The sequence below is a fragment of the Perissodus microlepis genome, chromosome 22 (assembly GCF_051167445.1).
Source record: "Perissodus microlepis isolate ML-2025 ecotype Zambia chromosome 22, ASM5116744v1, whole genome shotgun sequence".
Taxonomy (NCBI): Eukaryota; Metazoa; Chordata; class Actinopteri; order Cichliformes; family Cichlidae; genus Perissodus; species Perissodus microlepis.
In genome coordinates this window covers 22,728,903-22,742,375 of record NC_140481.1, presented here as the reverse complement: position 1 = coordinate 22,742,375, position 13,473 = coordinate 22,728,903, and the positions used below count along the sequence as shown (strand labels likewise).

General features: G+C 48.9%; 17 non-coding genes across 17 annotated transcripts; all 17 read left to right on the top strand.

Moving 5' to 3' along the window:
- The first annotated feature begins 106 nt into the window (after window positions 1-106).
- On the top strand, window positions 107-217 carry trnal-caa (transfer RNA leucine (anticodon CAA)). The gene is made up of 2 exons: window positions 107-144; window positions 172-217. It is a non-coding gene; the product is annotated as a tRNA-Leu (tRNA).
- A 949-nt stretch (window positions 218-1,166) lies between these two features.
- On the top strand, window positions 1,167-1,239 carry trnak-cuu (transfer RNA lysine (anticodon CUU)). Its single transcript has one exon. It is a non-coding gene; the product is annotated as a tRNA-Lys (tRNA).
- A 456-nt stretch (window positions 1,240-1,695) lies between these two features.
- trnal-caa (transfer RNA leucine (anticodon CAA)) lies at window positions 1,696-1,806 on the top strand. The gene is made up of 2 exons: window positions 1,696-1,733; window positions 1,761-1,806. It is a non-coding gene; the product is annotated as a tRNA-Leu (tRNA).
- Window positions 1,807-2,755: 949 nt separating this feature from the next.
- Window positions 2,756-2,828, top strand: trnak-cuu (transfer RNA lysine (anticodon CUU)). Its single transcript has one exon. It is a non-coding gene; the product is annotated as a tRNA-Lys (tRNA).
- Window positions 2,829-3,284: 456 nt separating this feature from the next.
- Window positions 3,285-3,395, top strand: trnal-caa (transfer RNA leucine (anticodon CAA)). Its single transcript has 2 exons — window positions 3,285-3,322; window positions 3,350-3,395. It is a non-coding gene; the product is annotated as a tRNA-Leu (tRNA).
- A 949-nt stretch (window positions 3,396-4,344) lies between these two features.
- Window positions 4,345-4,417, top strand: trnak-cuu (transfer RNA lysine (anticodon CUU)). Its single transcript has one exon. It is a non-coding gene; the product is annotated as a tRNA-Lys (tRNA).
- A 456-nt stretch (window positions 4,418-4,873) lies between these two features.
- On the top strand, window positions 4,874-4,984 carry trnal-caa (transfer RNA leucine (anticodon CAA)). The gene is made up of 2 exons: window positions 4,874-4,911; window positions 4,939-4,984. It is a non-coding gene; the product is annotated as a tRNA-Leu (tRNA).
- Window positions 4,985-5,933: 949 nt separating this feature from the next.
- trnak-cuu (transfer RNA lysine (anticodon CUU)) lies at window positions 5,934-6,006 on the top strand. Its single transcript has one exon. It is a non-coding gene; the product is annotated as a tRNA-Lys (tRNA).
- Window positions 6,007-6,462: 456 nt separating this feature from the next.
- Window positions 6,463-6,573, top strand: trnal-caa (transfer RNA leucine (anticodon CAA)). The gene is made up of 2 exons: window positions 6,463-6,500; window positions 6,528-6,573. It is a non-coding gene; the product is annotated as a tRNA-Leu (tRNA).
- A 949-nt stretch (window positions 6,574-7,522) lies between these two features.
- Window positions 7,523-7,595, top strand: trnak-cuu (transfer RNA lysine (anticodon CUU)). Its single transcript has one exon. It is a non-coding gene; the product is annotated as a tRNA-Lys (tRNA).
- Window positions 7,596-8,051: 456 nt separating this feature from the next.
- Window positions 8,052-8,162, top strand: trnal-caa (transfer RNA leucine (anticodon CAA)). Its single transcript has 2 exons — window positions 8,052-8,089; window positions 8,117-8,162. It is a non-coding gene; the product is annotated as a tRNA-Leu (tRNA).
- A 949-nt stretch (window positions 8,163-9,111) lies between these two features.
- Window positions 9,112-9,184, top strand: trnak-cuu (transfer RNA lysine (anticodon CUU)). The gene has a single exon. It is a non-coding gene; the product is annotated as a tRNA-Lys (tRNA).
- A 456-nt stretch (window positions 9,185-9,640) lies between these two features.
- trnal-caa (transfer RNA leucine (anticodon CAA)) lies at window positions 9,641-9,751 on the top strand. The gene is made up of 2 exons: window positions 9,641-9,678; window positions 9,706-9,751. It is a non-coding gene; the product is annotated as a tRNA-Leu (tRNA).
- A 949-nt stretch (window positions 9,752-10,700) lies between these two features.
- Window positions 10,701-10,773, top strand: trnak-cuu (transfer RNA lysine (anticodon CUU)). Its single transcript has one exon. It is a non-coding gene; the product is annotated as a tRNA-Lys (tRNA).
- A 456-nt stretch (window positions 10,774-11,229) lies between these two features.
- trnal-caa (transfer RNA leucine (anticodon CAA)) lies at window positions 11,230-11,340 on the top strand. The gene is made up of 2 exons: window positions 11,230-11,267; window positions 11,295-11,340. It is a non-coding gene; the product is annotated as a tRNA-Leu (tRNA).
- A 949-nt stretch (window positions 11,341-12,289) lies between these two features.
- On the top strand, window positions 12,290-12,362 carry trnak-cuu (transfer RNA lysine (anticodon CUU)). Its single transcript has one exon. It is a non-coding gene; the product is annotated as a tRNA-Lys (tRNA).
- Window positions 12,363-12,817: 455 nt separating this feature from the next.
- On the top strand, window positions 12,818-12,928 carry trnal-caa (transfer RNA leucine (anticodon CAA)). Its single transcript has 2 exons — window positions 12,818-12,855; window positions 12,883-12,928. It is a non-coding gene; the product is annotated as a tRNA-Leu (tRNA).
- The last annotated feature ends 545 nt before the right edge of the window (window positions 12,929-13,473 follow it).

The window sequence follows — 13,473 nt, the reverse complement described above, 5'->3', positions numbered from 1 at the left end:
GGAACTCAGATTACAGCTGCAACTCCTCCACATCGAAAACAGCCTGCTGAGGTGGTTCGGACATTTGAACATCCAGGATGACTTTGAAGAGATCGTTGGTCAACTCGTCAGGATGGCCGAGTGGTCTAAGGCGCCAGACTCAAGGATAGGCTCCTTCCAGACAAAAGGGACTTCTGGTCTCCAAATGGAGGCGTGGGTTCAAATCCCACTCCTGACATCTGCTTTCCTTATTTAAAAATCTGTTTTCAAGAGCTTCATCAACCTTTGTGTGTTAAACTCAACAAACTGCGGCTTGTTGAGGTAGCTGTAGGGTTGCTGTGAAATCAGCTTTGCAGGTTATAGGAACTTTTGTAGTGAAGAGCTTTCGTTAACATGACAGAGTTCCACTAAGTGGAAGCCTGAATTGAAATCCCGCTTGTATCTGGCATTTGTCATGGAATACCAGAATTGCCACCTCCACCACTGGCACCCTGTGCTTTTCACAGAGGACAGCGGGTTTACCCTGAGAACATATAACACATGTGAAAGCTTCCCGAGAAGTCGTGGGGAACTTTATGCTGAATGTAACATCCTTGATTATGAGCGCTTTGCTGGTGGGTCAGCGATGGTCTGGAGAGGCACATGCACTGAGGTATGCACAGGCCTCTACAGGCAAGGCAACGGCACAATGAGTGCAGTTAGGTATGGGCATGAAATTCTCTGACCCACTGTCAGACCCTACGCTGGTGCAATGGCTCCTGGCTTTCTTCCTGCTGCCCGGCCTCATCCAACAAGAGTATGCAGGCAGTTTGCGTGGGGACTGATACCGTTGACCGACACTCCCCACCCCCCAACCCTATATTGGCCTACTTGACCAAAATTCAATACAACACCCCTGGGACATTTAGCTTTGGTCCATCTGACACTGCCAGGTTGGAACTCAGACTGTCCAGGAGCTCAGTGATGCCCTGGTCCAGATCTGGGGAGAAGATTCCCCGGGAGACATTCAGTCATCTCAATCGGAGCATGCCCCGTGGTGTGGCATGCATACAAGGACATAAGAGCTTGAATGGATGATAGAAAAACTTGAAAGTAGTCTGTGCTTTCTTTGCCTGCTCTTGAAATGCTAGTCAACCTCCCCCAGCTATAAGAACCTGTGTCCATCTTAAAGACTTGCTGCTGAAGAAGCCCAGCTAGCTCAGTCGGGAGAGCATGAGACTCTTAATCTCAGGGTCGTGGGTTCGAGCCCCACGTTGGGCGAGGGGACTTTTGTGCAACTGCCCGCAAGAGAGAAAAGAAGTGTGTATAGAGAACAGTAAATGGCGTGTTGCGCAAAGGAAGATGAAAGTATGGTAAGAGAAACCAAAGCTACACTGTCGTGTCTGCACAAGTCCACATCTCCACCAATTCATTTGATGATTCTGGACGAAATTTCAAGAGAGCTGAGCAAAAAAACCAACACTGTAGGTTTACCAGCATCCCTAGGGTCACAAACTGTGGGTAGTGAATGAAAGCATGAGCTCACAGATATAAGCAGCGGCAATGAGTTTTCTCCGTCGGGTGGCAGTGCTCGGCCTCGGAGATTGGATGACAAGCTTAGTATTTCAGGAGGAACTCAGATTACAGCTGCAACTCCTCCACATCGAAAGCAGCCTGCTGAGGTGGTTCGGACATTTGAACATCCAGGATGACTTTGAAGAGATCGTTGGTCAACTCGTCAGGATGGCCGAGTGGTCTAAGGCGCCAGACTCAAGGATAGGCTCCTTCCAGACAAAAGGGACTTCTGGTCTCCAAATGGAGGCGTGGGTTCAAATCCCACTCCTGACATCTGCTTTCCTTATTTAAAAATCTGTTTTCAAGAGCTTCATCAACCTTTGTGTGTTAAACTCAACAAACTGCGGCTTGTTGAGGTAGCTGTAGGGTTGCTGTGAAATCAGCTTTGCAGGTTATAGGAACTTTTGTAGTGAAGAGCTTTCATTAACATGACAGAGTTCCACTAAGTGGAAGCCTGAACAGAAATCCCGCTTGTATCTGGCATTTGTCATGGAATACCAGAATTGCCACCTCCACCACTGGCACCCTGTGCTTTTCACAGAGGACAGCGGGTTTACCCTGAGAACATATAACACATGTGAAAGCTTCCCGAGAAGTCGTGGGGAACTTTATGCTGAATGTAACATCCTTGATTATGAGCGCTTTGCTGGTGGGTCAGCGATGGTCTGGAGAGGCACATGCACTGAGGTATGCACAGGCCTCTACAGGCAAGGCAACGGCACAATGAGTGCAGTTAGGTATGGGCATGAAATTCTCTGACCCACTGTCAGACCCTACGCTGGTGCAATGGCTCCTGGCTTTCTTCCTGCTGCCCGGCCTCATCCGACAAGAGTATGCAGGCAGTTTGCGTGGGGACTGATACCGTTGACCGACACTCCCCACCCCCCAACCCTATATTGGCCTACTTGACCAAAATTCAATACAACACCCCTGGGACATTTAGCTTTGGTCCATCTGACACTGCCAGGTTGGAACTCAGACTGTCCAGGAGCTCAGTGATGCCCTGGTCCAGATCTGGGGAGAAGATTCCCCGGGAGACATTCAGTCATCTCAATCGGAGCATGCCCCGTGGTGTGGCATGCATACAAGGACATAAGAGCTTGAATGGATGATAGAAAAACTTGAAAGTAGTCTGTGCTTTCTTTGCCTGCTCTTGAACTGCTAGTCAACCTCCCCCAGCTATAAGAACCTGTGTCCATCTTAAAGACTTGCTGCTGAAGAAGCCCAGCTAGCTCAGTCGGGAGAGCATGAGACTCTTAATCTCAGGGTCGTGGGTTCGAGCCCCACGTTGGGTGAGGGGACTTTTGTGCAACTGCCCGCAAGAGAGAAAAGAAGTGTGTATAGAGAACAGTAAATGGCGTGTTGCGCAAAGGAAGATGAAAGTATGGTAAGAGAAACCAAAGCTACACTGTCGTGTCTGCACAAGTCCACATCTCCACCAATTCATTTGATGATTCTGGACGAAATTTCAAGAGAGCTGAGCAAAAAAACCAACACTGTAGGTTTACCAGCATCCCTAGGGTCACAAACTGTGGGTAGTGAATGAAAGCATGAGCTCACAGATATAAGCAGCGGCAATGAGTTTTCTCCGTCGGGTGGCAGTGCTCGGCCTCGGAGATTGGATGACAAGCTTAGTATTTCAGGAGGAACTCAGATTACAGCTGCAACTCCTCCACATCGAAAACAGCCTGCTGAGGTGGTTCGGACATTTGAACATCCAGGATGACTTTGAAGAGATCGTTGGTCAACTCGTCAGGATGGCCGAGTGGTCTAAGGCGCCAGACTCAAGGATAGGCTCCTTCCAGACAAAAGGGACTTCTGGTCTCCAAATGGAGGCGTGGGTTCAAATCCCACTCCTGACATCTGCTTTCCTTATTTAAAAATCTGTTTTCAAGAGCTTCATCAACCTTTGTGTGTTAAACTCAACAAACTGCGGCTTGTTGAGGTAGCTGTAGGGTTGCTGTGAAATCAGCTTTGCAGGTTATAGGAACTTTTGTAGTGAAGAGCTTTCGTTAACATGACAGAGTTCCACTAAGTGGAAGCCTGAATTGAAATCCCGCTTGTATCTGGCATTTGTCATGGAATACCAGAATTGCCACCTCCACCACTGGCACCCTGTGCTTTTCACAGAGGACAGCGGGTTTACCCTGAGAACATATAACACATGTGAAAGCTTCCCGAGAAGTCGTGGGGAACTTTATGCTGAATGTAACATCCTTGATTATGAGCGCTTTGCTGGTGGGTCAGCGATGGTCTGGAGAGGCACATGCACTGAGGTATGCACAGGCCTCTACAGGCAAGGCAACGGCACAATGAGTGCAGTTAGGTATGGGCATGAAATTCTCTGACCCACTGTCAGACCCTACGCTGGTGCAATGGCTCCTGGCTTTCTTCCTGCTGCCCGGCCTCATCCGACAAGAGTATGCAGGCAGTTTGCGTGGGGACTGATACCGTTGACCGACACTCCCCACCCCCCAACCCTATATTGGCCTACTTGACCAAAATTCAATACAACACCCCTGGGACATTTAGCTTTGGTCCATCTGACACTGCCAGGTTGGAACTCAGACTGTCCAGGAGCTCAGTGATGCCCTGGTCCAGATCTGGGGAGAAGATTCCCCGGGAGACATTCAGTCATCTCAATCGGAGCATGCCCCGTGGTGTGGCATGCATACAAGGACATAAGAGCTTGAATGGATGATAGAAAAACTTGAAAGTAGTCTGTGCTTTCTTTGCCTGCTCTTGAACTGCTAGTCAACCTCCCCCAGCTATAAGAACCTGTGTCCATCTTAAAGACTTGCTGCTGAAGAAGCCCAGCTAGCTCAGTCGGGAGAGCATGAGACTCTTAATCTCAGGGTCGTGGGTTCGAGCCCCACGTTGGGTGAGGGGACTTTTGTGCAACTGCCCGCAAGAGAGAAAAGAAGTGTGTATAGAGAACAGTAAATGGCGTGTTGCGCAAAGGAAGATGAAAGTATGGTAAGAGAAACCAAAGCTACACTGTCGTGTCTGCACAAGTCCACATCTCCACCAATTCATTTGATGATTCTGGACGAAATTTCAAGAGAGCTGAGCAAAAAAACCAACACTGTAGGTTTACCAGCATCCCTAGGGTCACAAACTGTGGGTAGTGAATGAAAGCATGAGCTCACAGATATAAGCAGCGGCAATGAGTTTTCTCCGTCGGGTGGCAGTGCTCGGCCTCGGAGATTGGATGACAAGCTTAGTATTTCAGGAGGAACTCAGATTACAGCTGCAACTCCTCCACATCGAAAACAGCCTGCTGAGGTGGTTCGGACATTTGAACATCCAGGATGACTTTGAAGAGATCGTTGGTCAACTCGTCAGGATGGCCGAGTGGTCTAAGGCGCCAGACTCAAGGATAGGCTCCTTCCAGACAAAAGGGACTTCTGGTCTCCAAATGGAGGCGTGGGTTCAAATCCCACTCCTGACATCTGCTTTCCTTATTTAAAAATCTGTTTTCAAGAGCTTCATCAACCTTTGTGTGTTAAACTCAACAAACTGCGGCTTGTTGAGGTAGCTGTAGGGTTGCTGTGAAATCAGCTTTGCAGGTTATAGGAACTTTTGTAGTGAAGAGCTTTCGTTAACATGACAGAGTTCCACTAAGTGGAAGCCTGAATTGAAATCCCGCTTGTATCTGGCATTTGTCATGGAATACCAGAATTGCCACCTCCACCACTGGCACCCTGTGCTTTTCACAGAGGACAGCGGGTTTACCCTGAGAACATATAACACATGTGAAAGCTTCCCGAGAAGTCGTGGGGAACTTTATGCTGAATGTAACATCCTTGATTATGAGCGCTTTGCTGGTGGGTCAGCGATGGTCTGGAGAGGCACATGCACTGAGGTATGCACAGGCCTCTACAGGCAAGGCAACGGCACAATGAGTGCAGTTAGGTATGGGCATGAAATTCTCTGACCCACTGTCAGACCCTACGCTGGTGCAATGGCTCCTGGCTTTCTTCCTGCTGCCCGGCCTCATCCGACAAGAGTATGCAGGCAGTTTGCGTGGGGACTGATACCGTTGACCGACACTCCCCACCCCCCAACCCTATATTGGCCTACTTGACCAAAATTCAATACAACACCCCTGGGACATTTAGCTTTGGTCCATCTGACACTGCCAGGTTGGAACTCAGACTGTCCAGGAGCTCAGTGATGCCCTGGTCCAGATCTGGGGAGAAGATTCCCCGGGAGACATTCAGTCATCTCAATCGGAGCATGCCTCGTGGTGTGGCATGCATACAAGGACATAAGAGCTTGAATGGATGATAGAAAAACTTGAAAGTAGTCTGTGCTTTCTTTGCCTGCTCTTGAAATGCTAGTCAACCTCCCCCAGCTATAAGAACCTGTGTCCATCTTAAAGACTTGCTGCTGAAGAAGCCCAGCTAGCTCAGTCGGGAGAGCATGAGACTCTTAATCTCAGGGTCGTGGGTTCGAGCCCCACGTTGGGCGAGGGGACTTTTGTGCAACTGCCCGCAAGAGAGAAAAGAAGTGTGTATAGAGAACAGTAAATGGCGTGTTGCGCAAAGGAAGATGAAAGTATGGTAAGAGAAACCAAAGCTACACTGTCGTGTCTGCACAAGTCCACATCTCCACCAATTCATTTGATGATTCTGGACGAAATTTCAAGAGAGCTGAGCAAAAAAACCAACACTGTAGGTTTACCAGCATCCCTAGGGTCACAAACTGTGGGTAGTGAATGAAAGCATGAGCTCACAGATATAAGCAGCGGCAATGAGTTTTCTCCGTCGGGTGGCAGTGCTCGGCCTCGGAGATTGGATGACAAGCTTAGTATTTCAGGAGGAACTCAGATTACAGCTGCAACTCCTCCACATCGAAAACAGCCTGCTGAGGTGGTTCGGACATTTGAACATCCAGGATGACTTTGAAGAGGTCGTTGGTCAACTCGTCAGGATGGCCGAGTGGTCTAAGGCGCCAGACTCAAGGATAGGCTCCTTCCAGACAAAAGGGACTTCTGGTCTCCAAATGGAGGCGTGGGTTCAAATCCCACTCCTGACATCTGCTTTCCTTATTTAAAAATCTGTTTTCAAGAGCTTCATCAACCTTTGTGTGTTAAACTCAACAAACTGCGGCTTGTTGAGGTAGCTGTAGGGTTGCTGTGAAATCAGCTTTGCAGGTTATAGGAACTTTTGTAGTGAAGAGCTTTCATTAACATGACAGAGTTCCACTAAGTGGAAGCCTGAACAGAAATCCCGCTTGTATCTGGCATTTGTCATGGAATACCAGAATTGCCACCTCCACCACTGGCACCCTGTGCTTTTCACAGAGGACAGCGGGTTTACCCTGAGAACATATAACACATGTGAAAGCTTCCCGAGAAGTCGTGGGGAACTTTATGCTGAATGTAACATCCTTGATTATGAGCGCTTTGCTGGTGGGTCAGCGATGGTCTGGAGAGGCACATGCACTGAGGTATGCACAGGCCTCTACAGGCAAGGCAACGGCACAATGAGTGCAGTTAGGTATGGGCATGAAATTCTCTGACCCACTGTCAGACCCTACGCTGGTGCAATGGCTCCTGGCTTTCTTCCTGCTGCCCGGCCTCATCCGACAAGAGTATGCAGGCAGTTTGCGTGGGGACTGATACCGTTGACCGACACTCCCCACCCCCCAACCCTATATTGGCCTACTTGACCAAAATTCAATACAACACCCCTGGGACATTTAGCTTTGGTCCATCTGACACTGCCAGGTTGGAACTCAGACTGTCCAGGAGCTCAGTGATGCCCTGGTCCAGATCTGGGGAGAAGATTCCCCGGGAGACATTCAGTCATCTCAATCGGAGCATGCCCCGTGGTGTGGCATGCATACAAGGACATAAGAGCTTGAATGGATGATAGAAAAACTTGAAAGTAGTCTGTGCTTTCTTTGCCTGCTCTTGAAATGCTAGTCAACCTCCCCCAGCTATAAGAACCTGTGTCCATCTTAAAGACTTGCTGCTGAAGAAGCCCAGCTAGCTCAGTCGGGAGAGCATGAGACTCTTAATCTCAGGGTCGTGGGTTCGAGCCCCACGTTGGGTGAGGGGACTTTTGTGCAACTGCCCGCAAGAGAGAAAAGAAGTGTGTATAGAGAACAGTAAATGGCGTGTTGCGCAAAGGAAGATGAAAGTATGGTAAGAGAAACCAAAGCTACACTGTCGTGTCTGCACAAGTCCACATCTCCACCAATTCATTTGATGATTCTGGACGAAATTTCAAGAGAGCTGAGCAAAAAAACCAACACTGTAGGTTTACCAGCATCCCTAGGGTCACAAACTGTGGGTAGTGAATGAAAGCATGAGCTCACAGATATAAGCAGCGGCAATGAGTTTTCTCCGTCGGGTGGCAGTGCTCGGCCTCGGAGATTGGATGACAAGCTTAGTATTTCAGGAGGAACTCAGATTACAGCTGCAACTCCTCCACATCGAAAACAGCCTGCTGAGGTGGTTCGGACATTTGAACATCCAGGATGACTTTGAAGAGATCGTTGGTCAACTCGTCAGGATGGCCGAGTGGTCTAAGGCGCCAGACTCAAGGATAGGCTCCTTCCAGACAAAAGGGACTTCTGGTCTCCAAATGGAGGCGTGGGTTCAAATCCCACTCCTGACATCTGCTTTCCTTATTTAAAAATCTGTTTTCAAGAGCTTCATCAACCTTTGTGTGTTAAACTCAACAAACTGCGGCTTGTTGAGGTAGCTGTAGGGTTGCTGTGAAATCAGCTTTGCAGGTTATAGGAACTTTTGTAGTGAAGAGCTTTCATTAACATGACAGAGTTCCACTAAGTGGAAGCCTGAACAGAAATCCCGCTTGTATCTGGCATTTGTCATGGAATACCAGAATTGCCACCTCCACCACTGGCACCCTGTGCTTTTCACAGAGGACAGCGGGTTTACCCTGAGAACATATAACACATGTGAAAGCTTCCCGAGAAGTCGTGGGGAACTTTATGCTGAATGTAACATCCTTGATTATGAGCGCTTTGCTGGTGGGTCAGCGATGGTCTGGAGAGGCACATGCACTGAGGTATGCACAGGCCTCTACAGGCAAGGCAACGGCACAATGAGTGCAGTTAGGTATGGGCATGAAATTCTCTGACCCACTGTCAGACCCTACGCTGGTGCAATGGCTCCTGGCTTTCTTCCTGCTGCCCGGCCTCATCCGACAAGAGTATGCAGGCAGTTTGCGTGGGGACTGATACCGTTGACCGACACTCCCCACCCCCCAACCCTATATTGGCCTACTTGACCAAAATTCAATACAACACCCCTGGGACATTTAGCTTTGGTCCATCTGACACTGCCAGGTTGGAACTCAGACTGTCCAGGAGCTCAGTGATGCCCTGGTCCAGATCTGGGGAGAAGATTCCCCGGGAGACATTCAGTCATCTCAATCGGAGCATGCCCCGTGGTGTGGCATGCATACAAGGACATAAGAGCTTGAATGGATGATAGAAAAACTTGAAAGTAGTCTGTGCTTTCTTTGCCTGCTCTTGAAATGCTAGTCAACCTCCCCCAGCTATAAGAACCTGTGTCCATCTTAAAGACTTGCTGCTGAAGAAGCCCAGCTAGCTCAGTCGGGAGAGCATGAGACTCTTAATCTCAGGGTTGTGGGTTCGAGCCCCACGTTGGGCGAGGGGACTTTTGTGCAACTGCCCGCAAGAGAGAAAAGAAGTGTGTATAGAGAACAGTAAATGGCGTGTTGCGCAAAGGAAGATGAAAGTATGGTAAGAGAAACCAAAGCTACACTGTCGTGTCTGCACAAGTCCACATCTCCACCAATTCATTTGATGATTCTGGACGAAATTTCAAGAGAGCTGAGCAAAAAAACCAACACTGTAGGTTTACCAGCATCCCTAGGGTCACAAACTGTGGGTAGTGAATGAAAGCATGAGCTCACAGATATAAGCAGCGGCAATGAGTTTTCTCCGTCGGGTGGCAGTGCTCGGCCTCGGAGATTGGATGACAAGCTTAGTATTTCAGGAGGAACTCAGATTACAGCTGCAACTCCTCCACATCGAAAACAGCCTGCTGAGGTGGTTCGGACATTTGAACATCCAGGATGACTTTGAAGAGATCGTTGGTCAACTCGTCAGGATGGCCGAGTGGTCTAAGGCGCCAGACTCAAGGATAGGCTCCTTCCAGACAAAAGGGACTTCTGGTCTCCAAATGGAGGCGTGGGTTCAAATCCCACTCCTGACATCTGCTTTCCTTATTTAAAAATCTGTTTTCAAGAGCTTCATCAACCTTTGTGTGTTAAACTCAACAAACTGCGGCTTGTTGAGGTAGCTGTAGGGTTGCTGTGAAATCAGCTTTGCAGGTTATAGGAACTTTTGTAGTGAAGAGCTTTCATTAACATGACAGAGTTCCACTAAGTGGAAGCCTGAACAGAAATCCCGCTTGTATCTGGCATTTGTCATGGAATACCAGAATTGCCACCTCCACCACTGGCACCCTGTGCTTTTCACAGAGGACAGCGGGTTTACCCTGAGAACATATAACACATGTGAAAGCTTCCCGAGAAGTCGTGGGGAACTTTATGCTGAATGTAACATCCTTGATTATGAGCGCTTTGCTGGTGGGTCAGCGATGGTCTGGAGAGGCACATGCACTGAGGTATGCACAGGCCTCTACAGGCAAGGCAACGGCACAATGAGTGCAGTTAGGTATGGGCATGAAATTCTCTGACCCACTGTCAGACCCTACGCTGGTGCAATGGCTCCTGGCTTTCTTCCTGCTGCCCGGCCTCATCCGACAAGAGTATGCAGGCAGTTTGCGTGGGGACTGATACCGTTGACCGACACTCCCCACCCCCCAACCCTATATTGGCCTACTTGACCAAAATTCAATACAACACCCCTGGGACATTTAGCTTTGGTCCATCTGACACTGCCAGGTTGGAACTCAGACTGTCCAGGAGCTCAGTGATGCCCTGGTCCAGATCTGGGGAGAAGATTCCCCGGGAGACATTCAGTCATCTCAATCGGAGCATGCCCCGTGGTGTGGCATGCATACAAGGACATAAGAGCTTGAATGGATGATAGAAAAACTTGAAAGTAGTCTGTGCTTTCTTTGCCTGCTCTTGAAATGCTAGTCAACCTCCCCCAGCTATAAGAACCTGTGTCCATCTTAAAGACTTGCTGCTGAAGAAGCCCAGCTAGCTCAGTCGGGAGAGCATGAGACTCTTAATCTCAGGGTCGTGGGTTCGAGCCCCACGTTGGGCGAGGGGACTTTTGTGCAACTGCCCGCAAGAGAGAAAAGAAGTGTGTATAGAGAACAGTAAATGGCGTGTTGCGCAAAGGAAGATGAAAGTATGGTAAGAGAAACCAAAGCTACACTGTCGTGTCTGCACAAGTCCACATCTCCACCAATTCATTTGATGATTCTGGACGAAATTTCAAGAGAGCTGAGCAAAAAAACCAACACTGTAGGTTTACCAGCATCCCTAGGGTCACAAACTGTGGGTAGTGAATGAAAGCATGAGCTCACAGATATAAGCAGCGGCAATGAGTTTTCTCCGTCGGGTGGCAGTGCTCGGCCTCGGAGATTGGATGACAAGCTTAGTATTTCAGGAGGAACTCAGATTACAGCTGCAACTCCTCCACATCGAAAACAGCCTGCTGAGGTGGTTCGGACATTTGAACATCCAGGATGACTTTGAAGAGGTCGTTGGTCAACTCGTCAGGATGGCCGAGTGGTCTAAGGCGCCAGACTCAAGGATAGGCTCCTTCCAGACAAAAGGGACTTCTGGTCTCCAAATGGAGGCGTGGGTTCAAATCCCACTCCTGACATCTGCTTTCCTTATTTAAAAATCTGTTTTCAAGAGCTTCATCAACCTTTGTGTGTTAAACTCAACAAACTGCGGCTTGTTGAGGTAGCTGTAGGGTTGCTGTGAAATCAGCTTTGCAGGTTATAGGAACTTTTGTAGTGAAGAGCTTTCATTAACATGACAGAGTTCCACTAAGTGGAAGCCTGAACAGAAATCCCGCTTGTATTTGGCATTTGTCATGGAATACCAGAATTGCCACCTCCACCACTGGCACCCTGTGCTTTTCACAGAGGACAGCGGGTTTACCCTGAGAACATATAACACATGTGAAAGCTTCCCGAGAAGTCGTGGGGAACTTTATGCTGAATGTAACATCCTTGATTATGAGCGCTTTGCTGGTGGGTCAGCGATGGTCTGGAGAGGCACATGCACTGAGGTATGCACAGGCCTCTACAGGCAAGGCAACGGCACAATGAGTGCAGTTAGGTATGGGCATGAAATTCTCTGACCCACTGTCAGACCCTACGCTGGTGCAATGGCTCCTGGCTTTCTTCCTGCTGCCCGGCCTCATCCGACAAGAGTATGCAGGCAGTTTGCGTGGGGACTGATACCGTTGACCGACACTCCCCACCCCCCAACCCTATATTGGCCTACTTGACCAAAATTCAATACAACACCCCTGGGACATTTAGCTTTGGTCCATCTGACACTGCCAGGTTGGAACTCAGACTGTCCAGGAGCTCAGTGATGCCCTGATCCAGATCTGGGGAGAAGATTCCCCGGGAGACATTCAGTCATCTCAATCGGAGCATGCCCCGTGGTGTGGCATGCATACAAGGACATAAGAGCTTGAATGGATGATAGAAAAACTTGAAAGTAGTCTGTGCTTTCTTTGCCTGCTCTTGAAATGCTAGTCAACCTCCCCCAGCTATAAGAACCTGTGTCCATCTTAAAGACTTGCTGCTGAAGAAGCCCAGCTAGCTCAGTCGGGAGAGCATGAGACTCTTAATCTCAGGGTCGTGGGATCGAGCCCCACGTTGGGCGAGGGGACTTTTGTGCAACTGCCCGCAAGAGAGAAAAGAAGTGTGTATAGAGAACAGTAAATGGCGTGTTGCGCAAAGGAAGATGAAAGTATGGTAAGAGAAACCAAAGCTACACTGTCGTGTCGGCACAAGTCCACATCTCCACCATTTCATTTGATGATTCTGGACGAAATTTCAAGAGAGCTGAGCAAAAAAACAACACTGTAGGTTTACCAGCATCCCTAGGGTCACAAACTGTGGGTAGTGAATGAAAGCATGAGCTCACAGATATAAGCAGCGGCAATGAGTTTTCTCCGTCGGGTGGCAGTGCTCGGCCTCGGAGATTGGATGACAAGCTTAGTATTTCAGGAGGAACTCAGATTACAGCTGCAACTCCTCCACATCGAAAACAGCCTGCTGAGGTGGTTCGGACATTTGAACATCCAGGATGACTTTGAAGAGGTCGTTGGTCAACTCATCAGGATGGCCGAGTGGTCTAAGGCGCCAGACTCAAGGATAGGCTCCTTCCAGACAAAAGGGACTTCTGGTCTCCAAATGGAGGCGTGGGTTCAAATCCCACTCCTGACATCTGCTTTCCTTATTTAAAAATCTGTTTTCAAGAGCTTCATCAACCTTTGTGTGTTAAACTCAACAAACTGCGGCTTGTTGAGGTAGCTGTAGGGTTGCTGTGAAATCAGCTTTGCAGGTTATAGGAACTTTTGTAGTGAAGAGCTTTCGTTAACATGACAGAGTTCCACTAAGTGGAAGCCTGAACAGAAATCCCGCTTGTATCTGGCATTTGTCATGGAATACCAGAATTGCCACCTCCACCACTGGCACCCTGTGCTTTTCACAGAAGACAGCGGGTTTACCCTGAGAACATATAACACATGTGAAAGCTTCCCGAGAAGTCGTGGGGAACTTTATGCTGAATGTAACATCCTTGATTATGAGCGCTTTGCTGGTGGGTCAGCGATGGTCTGGAGAGGCACATGCACTGAGGTATGCACAGGCCTCTACAGGCAAGGCAACGGCACAATGAGTGCAGTTAGGTATGGGCATGAAATTCTCTGACCCACTGTCAGACCCTACGCTGGTGCAATGGCTCCTGGCTTTCTTCCTGCTGCCCGGCC